Below are 9,922 nucleotides of genomic sequence, written 5' to 3'. Positions count from 1 at the left end.
ACCACCTGTACTGCAGCATATGGGTGGTGCATGCAAAGATTCCCTGGCTACGTCACCATAGCAGTATGCTATAGCCAGGGAGAGTGCCGCTATGGCACCGTCACTAGCTATCATATGTAGACACAGGTGATCACTACATCGCCGTAGTACATGTAGCGCCCATTGAGTATGATCCAAACCCTTCATTTATCCATTTTACAGTACTTTTATCTAGTCTCTATTTCCTTAGCTTATTAATGAGAATGTCATGAGAGACAGTGTCAAAAGCCTTGCTAAAGTCAAGGTTCATCATATCCACTGCTGTCCCCCCCATTTAGGTTGTTTGTCTCCTTCTCTACCTTTGTTTCCACCTGCACTCACCATCTGGTAGCTACCCCTATTTGTGAAGACTCAAGTAAAAAAGGTATTAAATACTTCAGCCTTTTCCACATCATCCCTTACTAGATTACCTCCTCTTACTTTTAACATACTTGTAGAATCCCTTTTTATTGCTCTTTATGTCCCATTCCAGCTGCATCTTGAACTGTGCCTTGGCTTCCCTAATTTTCTCCCCGCATGCCTGTACCATGCTTTCATAGTCTTCCTTGGACTATGACCAAGTTTTGACTTTGTATAGGATTCCTCTTTGGGTTTCAGCTCAGAGATTGCTGTCTAGCCAGGTTAGTTTCTTGTTACATGTCCCATACTTCCATCATATCGGGATAGCTTGCTCCTACACCTTTTGGAGCCATGTTTCTCAACCCATGGGTCGTGACCCAAAAGTGGGTGGCAAGAATATATGAAAGGGTCATGAACAAACTTTAAAAATGGATTCCCCTTTAAAGGAGAAAAATATGGGAAACTGTGGCTTTTCCCTTGAAGGCTGGCTGCTTGCAGACACACACACAACCCCTGCCCAGCACATCCACCCACTTCCCCACACACTGGGGGCTGGGGCCCGGGGGAAGGAACTTGCAGATCGTGAGTAAGGGGCACTGGGACAGGTCATTGATGTTTACAAATGGGTCCTGGTACAAAAGAAATTGAGAACCACTGCTTTAAAGGGCATTCTTAAAGTATAACCAGCAATCCTGAACTCCTTTTCCCCTTAGACTTGTCTCCCAGGGGATCCTGACTACCAGTTCCTTGAATTCGTTGAAGACTGCTTTTCTGAAATTCAGTGTCCTTATTCTGCTGCTCTCTTCCTTTCCTCTCCTTAAGATTTTGAATTCCATCATTTCATGGTCATTGGGCATGTCTATACATGCAATTAATTTGAATCAATTAATTTGAAGCAATAAACACCAGAATTTATTGCTTCTGGGTGCACTGTTTGAATGTGTGCTCAGGACCGCAACATGTTAAGCCAGGCTGGAGCAGCCCCAGCTGGCAGAGGGTCCAAGTCAACTTGACAGCCCAGGGCTGCTCTGACCTGGCTCAACATGCTGCACAGGGGCTGGTTGGGCCATGAGACTGCTCCAGTGTAGCAAAACCCCCAGTTTTCCTTATATATATATATATATATATATATATATATATATATATATATATATATATGATAAATATGCATTCCCTTCCCCAATTATTTCTGGCTTTTCTTTCTCTCCCTCTCTATTACCTATAGACAAGCATAAGCAAGCTTAGACTTAGGATAAGCTTTAACATTTTTATTTTGGTAGCAAGTTTTTGGTTTTGGATATCCACTGTTTTATATTGTATTATTATTGGGTTTGTATTGATTCTTACTGTTGTATATTGTATTATTATAATTTTTGTATTGACTTTTATTGTTTCATATGGATATTGTATGGTTTAGGCCTGTGTTTGTAAGTGAACCAAAGTAATGTCAAGTTTCCATTTTGTATGTCAAGCCTTCATCTTGTGTCCTCTGCCCGGGCATCCCCTGAGTTGCAACTGATGAGTCACGTACCCCTCCCATGTAAATTGGTTCCCAGATGAATGAGAGTGATTGAGAATGATTGAAATATAATGGTAGCAGGCCTCTACTGAATGGCCTGTAACGACTGGGCCATCACCTAGCATTGATTCAGACCTCACCCAGCAACAGAGACAAGAACCAGGATTTGAAAGACAAAAGACCCTGCAGAACCAGCAACTCAATCATTGTACCCCACCATTACAGACACCCGAAACTGCACATCCCTGCATGGAACACACATGCTCAGTATGCCAGGGGCTGACCCTTGCCTGGGTATGCCTCCTGTCACTAGGGTCACACAAGGTATGCCTCTATAAAAAGGGGCAGTGAAAACACACCCAGTGGGACTCTCTCTCCATCTGGACCAGCACCATGCCACACCACCTATCCACCCAGAGGCCCTGTCAGCAACCCCCCTCTGGACAACACCTACTGGACAAGGACCCCTTTCCAGCCTGGATAGGTAGCTATCACCCCCCACCCTCTCTTCAAGCAAGGACTTGGACTCTGCTTCTCTTCCCTACCTGGACTCCAACCCTTCCACTGAGTCTCTTTCTCCTGCTGCCAGTGTGTGTGTGTGTGTGTGTGTGTGTGTGCATGAACCAATAACTTCATGGGGCTGTGGAGTGTGTTGTCTGTTTAATAAAACTGTTATTTGGACCCCTAAGTTGGGTTTTGCTTTACTATGGTTTGGCCCTGCTCCAGTCTCTGCTCCTTGCCCCTCTAACTTCTGTCTCATTTCTCCCTCTCCTGCTTCTGGCTCACTGCCACCTCCAACACCTGTCCTGAGCTCCTCTCTGTCTCCAAACCCCCTGTTTCTTTGCCACTGTCTTAGCCCCACTGCCCTTTCCTTTTCCCCTGAGCAACCAGGTTTCTGCCTCAGTTTCTTTCCTGGCTGTCTCCTCCTTGCCACCACTTATCTGCACCCCTCCCTCCAATATCTCAGCTGTCTGCTTCAGTTTCCAGCCCCAGTCTACCTTAAGTAACCCCAAGCCTCAGTTCCTCAGCCAGCTTCTCTGTAGTCCACTGGTTCTAATCCTGGTTCTGGCAACTTTCACTCCCTACACTTTAACTCTCTCTTTCTTGCCTGAACCTTTCCCCAAGTATCCCAGGTACACTAAGGACACATGTACACACTGTACCATCCAAGTTAGGAACTTACCTGTGTGTATGTGTAGATGGGTTATATGTGTGTGAACTGGTGTGTGTGTGTGTATCTATATATATATATATATATATATATATATGGCACTGTGTGCATGATATACGAATTAGTGATCTGGATCTAACTTTTGGGGTGTATGTACTTGAATTAGTGATAGGTATGCATGTGCCTAGGCTGGTTTGGATGTGTATGCACCTAATTGATTTGTGTGTTTGTATATGTGCAATTGTGTCACACACCCCTGTCTAACAGCACAATATTGAGATCCTGAGAGTTGGCCTGACCCCACAAGGCAACACCAGGATGGGGCTAGCCAGCAGGTGGCCCCTGTACTAAAGCACCCTCATGCCCCAGCCAGCTGGAGCAGTGTCTACACATGTGCTGCTATGGAGTAAAAACCTCTGCAGCAGGATAGTACTTGCTGTACTACAAGTATTTACAAGTACTAGCCTGCTGCGGAGTTTATTCGTTTACTCCAACCTAATAGTCCTGCATGTATAGATGCTGAGATGTTTACTGTGGAGCTAATTAATCTAATCTGCAGTAAATGTCTCATGTAGATGAGCCCACTGTCACCCAAGTAACCTTTCACCTTCACATCCTCAACCAATTCCTCACTGTTTGTGGGCAGAAAGTCAAGAAGGGTGCCCCCTGCTAATTGGCCTCTCAACCATCTGAATCAAAAAGTTATCCCCAACACAGTCCAGAAATTTGCTGGACTGCTCATGCACTGTTGTGTTTCCCTCCCAGCAGCTGTTACCTGCTGTTGTGGTTCAGTGGTCTAATTCTTGTCTTCCATGCAGGAAATCCAGGTTGAATTCCCAAACATGCACATAACTAGAGGCACTGAATGACTAGACTTAGTCTGGTCTTTGGATTCTGTCTACAGGGGGGATAGAAGGTCTGGGCAGCCTCCACTCCTCCATATATGTATGTGTCTAAGGTCCGGGTGGCCTAACATGCATACATCATGATCCAGAAGATGTCCCAATAATTAATGTCTTCTGTGAAAGCCAGGTCCTGTGATTTGGAAACAAGCATGAACAACTGTCCACAGACCTTCCTAGTCTGACAAAAATCTGCAGTGTTGCTCATGAACCTTTGGTATGTCCAGAGATGGTAAAGGCTTCCTCTGCAACAGCTTGAAAATGCACATCTAAATTAAATGTACTTTTTACACTTGCAAAAAGAATATCAGTACCCTGGTCTCAGGTATAAAATATTTGTAAATGTTTTTATATTAAATACAAAACAAGCAAGCTTTCTTATGAGTAAAATTACAGGATTTGGGCCAATTTATAAGGACCCAAATTTTGTTTACTTTAGTCATATAAATCAGTAAGGCTAATTTCATGAGTTAGGGTTACATATTTTTAAAAATCAATTTAGAAGCATGTCTGCTGCCTTAAATACATGGTCTTTCCCCATCTCAGAGACCATTCCCATCTGGATTAGCCCCTCTGTGGCTTGGAATCACTTGCACTGCATCAATTTGTGCTAAAGCCTCCATCCCATGTAGGCTGTAGGGACTCCTGAATAATATAATACATCTGCATATGTTAATAGTGTGGCTTCTTGCTGGGGCATTACTGGTAAGACTAATGCCCACAAATCCCACAGGACTCTGCAGTTACTCCTGCAGGGATCAATTCTTAACCACAATGAAGAAGAATCCAAGATAGATATCCATATAAGGTTCCAGCCTGAATTTTACCGCTGGTGTTGTAGTATACTCTGTGAGTAAGTGTTCTCTACAAGGATCGGATTAGGTATAGTAAGGAGGAGTTGGCAAGTTGGCAAGGTAACTTGTGTTACCTGCAGTATGACACTTGAATAGATGATTAGTAATTGATCCCATCACCATCACTGGACAAATATCTACAAACATGCTATATTCTTTCTGTACTTTTTATCTTTTTTGTCTGCTTAGGGCTTTCCCCAAAGTGTTTACAAGCTTGCCTGTCTGAAAAGTGTCTAAAAGACGTGCAAAAAACTAGAACGCTTGGTTTATTAGACCAACTGGAAAATGGCAAGAAAATTGTCCTTTTCTGCAAGCTTTCGGGATCAAAGTCCCTTCGTCAAGCTCTGGGAAAAGTGTAGATGGTACAAGATAGTAAAAAGTCCCCATAGGTAGGAAATAAACTTCATTTTTGCACAGAGGGAGCTAAAGATGGAAGTCTGTCCCTCTGGGTCCATGAGTGTCTTTGTGAGCTGTGTTGAGTAGCTCTCTGATGTGTTGGGTTTTTTTGCCTCTGCCATCTGATACCTCCAGGGAAGAAGAAATTCTACCTGATCAACACATGGCTCTGCTGCCACCTCCGCTGATGGTGCCAACCCGGGCTGGTCTGTCCCATCTAGAGCAGCATCCAGCTGAAGCTGGCTTCCCATGTGCTGCTGGGGACAGGAGGAGGCCAGCCAGGTCAGCACCAGCCAGCAGAAGTGGTGGTGGAGCTATGTGCCGCTCAGGACTGACTGGTGCAGGCAGGGGGAAAATGCAGCCGAGCCCCTGCTGCTCCTGCCGGGCTCGTCCCTTCCCGAGCGGCACATGGCTCCACCACCGCTTCTGCTGGCCAGTGCAGACCCGGCCAGGCTCCTCCCATCCCCAGCAGCACGTGGGAAGCCGACTTCAACTACATGCCCCCCCGTGCCCATCATGTGGCTCCTTTAAGCCCTGTACCGGGTGCAGTCCTCACTGCATTGGTGGGGAAGGGGTGGCACAGGGCAGGGCAGTTGGTTTCTCTCCGCTGCTTGCAGGAAGGCACCTGTTGCTTTTCTGTGAGGCCCAGTGCATTCATCACCCAAAAAGTCTCTCCATTAGATGAGGTGCTCCCCTCATTTAATGTGGATTATTTGTGCTGTGGTGTAGGCACTCAAAAAAAAGCCTATGGGACTTTTGGGCCTTTTTAAAATGTGGAAAGATGTAGAACATGGAGGATGAGGAGGAAGTAGTTTGGGTTGATAGGGTAAGTTCTGCTATGATCTTCTGATTCTCTATATCTGTACAGGTTTTTCTGGAGTAGGAAAACTAGAACAAAGTGGTGTAACCACAGCATCTTGCAGACCTGGGATGACAATCAGTGGCTCTAGAACTTATGAATGAAGAAGCAGAGCTTCTGTTCTATGTACAGACTGAACTATTAGAGGGTTGTCTTAAAATCATCCTGGCCACCACTGGATCAGGCCAAACAGTGGCAGAGGAGCAGGCTGTGGGAAGGACAGGCAGTGGCAGAGCCAAGCAGTCTTCTTCCTGCCACCTGTCCCACATGCCTGCACCCCCGGCACCTGCCCTCCTGCTTGGCCCCCCCTTCCTGTCTGAGTAACGCCCCCCCTTGCCTCCTACCCCTCTGCCACTGCTTGCCTGATGCAGTGGTGGGGGGATGAATTTAAGATGACCCTCTAAGAATTAGATTCTGTACACAGAAAATTATAACAAATTTATAGATTTCTCATGTATGGAATCTAATTATTGGAGGGGGTGTCTTAAATTCAGAGTCATCTTGGATTCAGGTAAGTATGGGAGGTGACCTGGCCCCTTATTTTAATGTAATTGTTTTAAAATATTGTTATAATACAGGTATTTGGACACTCTCTTTATATGAAAGCTGCTTGCAGTGACCTCAAGGATAGTGATTTTAATGAGGGGAAAATAATGAGGATTTTTTTTAAAATTCGCTTATTTCAGACAACAGGTCTTCAACAGCAATAGAGGATGCATAAATACAGAAAAAACATGGTATAGCTTATGCTTCATCACCTAAATATATTTTTGTACTGGAGCACAACTCTACCAACGGATTCTGAATTTTGATAGAGGTAACAATCATTTGCCTGTGCCAAGTCTCAAGTTTATGGGTCACTTGCCTTCTGATCTGCCTCCTTCATAACTTGCCAAAGGATAAAAAGCATGCTGGCACTGATGAAAAACCATTAGATGGGCCAGTTTTCCCAGCCAGTAAATCTGACTTTTGTAAACACGGGTCAAAACCAGAAATACTCTGTCAAAAAAATACAGAAAAGAATTTGTAAACAAGTAATAGAAAAATTGAATAACAACAAATCTCAGCACAATCTGTATTAAATTAATTATAAAATCTCTTCCAGGTTTTAATTCGTTTCAACTCCAAATGACAAATGGAGTTAGGATAATTCACAATAGTTTGTATTAACTGAATCACGCATGAATCCCAGTGCTGGCATGATCATGCCTTTGCACTCACATCACTGTTCATTTGTGGTCACATTGAGAAATACCCCATTTTCATGAATCCAAGACATCTTCGAATTTAAGACAACCCCCAATTATTGGATTCCATGCATGGAAAATGTATAATGGTTACAATTTTCCATGTACAGCATCTAAGTATTGTCCTAACTCATCCTTTCCACCACTGCAACAAGGAAAGCAGCAGCAGGGAAACGGGTGGCCTGATCTCTACCCCTTGCCTCCCTGGACCTTGGCCCCTGCCACTTGTCCCCCATGATGCCTGTGCCCCCTGCTGCCTCTTCCCCAGCCACTTGTCCCTCTGCCACCTGTCCCTCACATTTGGTCAACCCTGCTGCCTAACCCCATCCCACCACTGCTTACACTCAGCTGGGGCTCAGGCCCCACTCTGACTGCACCAGATCAGGAAGCAACAGCTGCTGTCACAGCAGCAGCAGCCCTGGTCCCAGCCTCAGTGCTGCTGCCACCACTGCCGCTGTGAGAGGAAGACTGGAGCCACAACTCAGGGTAAGTGGCAGTAGAGGGAGGTGGTAGGGGGAGGCAGCACAGGATGGGCACAGGCAGCAGGGAGGAGGTGGTGGTGCAGATGGCTGCAGCTCTGACTCAGACCCCGAGCCTAGAGCCAGAACTACAGCAGCCACCCTTCCTGAGAATCACTGCTCTGGCTGCTCTAAATTTGATATATCAACTGAATTCACCCCACCACTGAATTGGGCAACTGGTGCCTCCCAAACCTGGGGAGATCGCCGAGGGGGGTCCCCTGGCCACCAATTGCCTACCGAGGGGGGTCCTCCAGCAGCTTCCAGTTTTGTGGCTGGTGCTTCCAGGGGGTACACGGCTGATTTCAGGAGGTGCACTACGCATCGCCAATGGCTTAGAGTGAAACTCACGTCAGTGGATGGAATAAAGCACTTCAAAGAGCAGAAGGGAATTAGGTTATGAAATGACCAGCATGCAGTTCAAGAGCTACAGGCCAGTCTGTCTTGAATTGGGAGACTGGAATTACTGGGGAGGTACTTAGCCCAAAGCCAGACAGAAGGCAGGGTAGAGATTCACATTACAGAGAGACTAACTGCTCCTTATAGATAGGCTAGCTGTATGTCACCTGGCCTGCAGGGCTCCCTCTGGGTCTGGCACTTTGGCAGCAGGGGAGTGGCAATTAGCAGGCTCCTATACACGTGCAGGGAGCCAGCTCCAACACGCTGTAATTCCAGCATGTTGGAGCAGACTCTATTAATCAAGTTTTCTGGAGTGTGGAAATGAATGTGCTCCAGCAGACTCTAGCATCACGTGTATCAGTGTCCCCACGCTGAAAAATGACAGCAGAGCACTTTCAAGTAAAGCTCACTCAATGAGCTTTAGTTCAAAGTGCCCCACTGCCATTTTTCAGTGTGTGGGACGTTGATACACGTGACACTCGGGTGCTTTTAATTAGCACAGCTCGCTAATTAAAGCACCCTCCCCACACTTCCCAGAGCATGTGTAAAAATGCCCAACATGACCAGCGCTTCCCCACTGCCAAATTTCTGGACCTGTGCGGAGCCCTGCAGGCCGGACCTGGCCTTTGGGCTGGTCTGTTTATTATGTAAGGGGAAACAGTGGGCCTCGGTCCACTAAGAGAACTATAAACCTAGGGTTACCATACATCCAGATTTTCCAGGACATGTCCTCTTTTGTGGTCCTCTGATCTCTGTCTGGGCGGTTTTTTGAAATCTGAACACAAGTCCAGGATTTTGCTCTGCTTCACTGGCGGGAGCAAGGGAGGGCGATTGGAGGCAGGGAACATCATGTATGAGTGCTCACACACACACACATGGCCAGCGTGTAGCCAGGCAGGGTGGTGGGAGCAGCCTCAGCAGCTGGATGCAGGTAAGTCTGTGGGGAGTGCGGGTTGGAGGGCCAGGGTTTGGGGACTGTCCTGGAGCAGGGGATGGAGGAGATAGGTGCATGAGGGGAGAGGGTGCCTGCTGCACTGGGGAATGGTGTCTAGGCATGAGGGCTGCAGCAGGACACAGGGGAAGGGGGCAGATGAGAGCAGTGACAAGAGCAGTGGAGAGGGGGGTCTTCAGGGGGCAGTGGGGAGCTGCACAGCCGAGCTAGTGGCACCAGAGGCCAGAATGGGAGCAGCTCCAGCAGGGGGACTTCGGGTTGGGAATGAGGGGTACTGGCAGGGCTCAGGGGGCTGTGGCTGGGGAGTGAGGGGCACTGGGGGGGGGCAGGACTCTCTGGGCCAGGAGTGCAGGACACTGGCAGCACCAGGGGGCTGTGGGTCAGGAGTGAGGGGCACCAGCTTGGCCCAGGTGGGCAGGGGGCTGCAGGCAGGGAGTGAGTGAGGGGCAGCAGCAGGGATGCGAGGCTGAGGGTTGGGACTAAGGGGCACCAGCATAGCCCGGGGGTGGGGGGAGGGCAAGGGACTGTGGGTCAGGAGTGAGGGGCACCAGCAGGGCTGGGGCTTTGGGTAGGGAATGAGGTGTCCCCCTGACAGGTGTCCTCTTTTTTGGAACTGGAAATAGGGTAACCCTGTTAACGCTCCTTTAATCACGGAGGTCACTAGATACAGAGGAGTACTGTGGACAACAGAGGGAAAAACAGGGGTGGAAGTGGGGGTTGCAGGCTC

This window comes from Alligator mississippiensis, chromosome 1 (genome assembly GCF_030867095.1).
Source record: "Alligator mississippiensis isolate rAllMis1 chromosome 1, rAllMis1, whole genome shotgun sequence".
NCBI lineage: Eukaryota > Metazoa > Chordata > Crocodylia > Alligatoridae > Alligator > Alligator mississippiensis.
The sequence above is the reverse complement of the archived record's forward strand: the minus strand, read 5'-3'. Positions refer to the sequence as shown.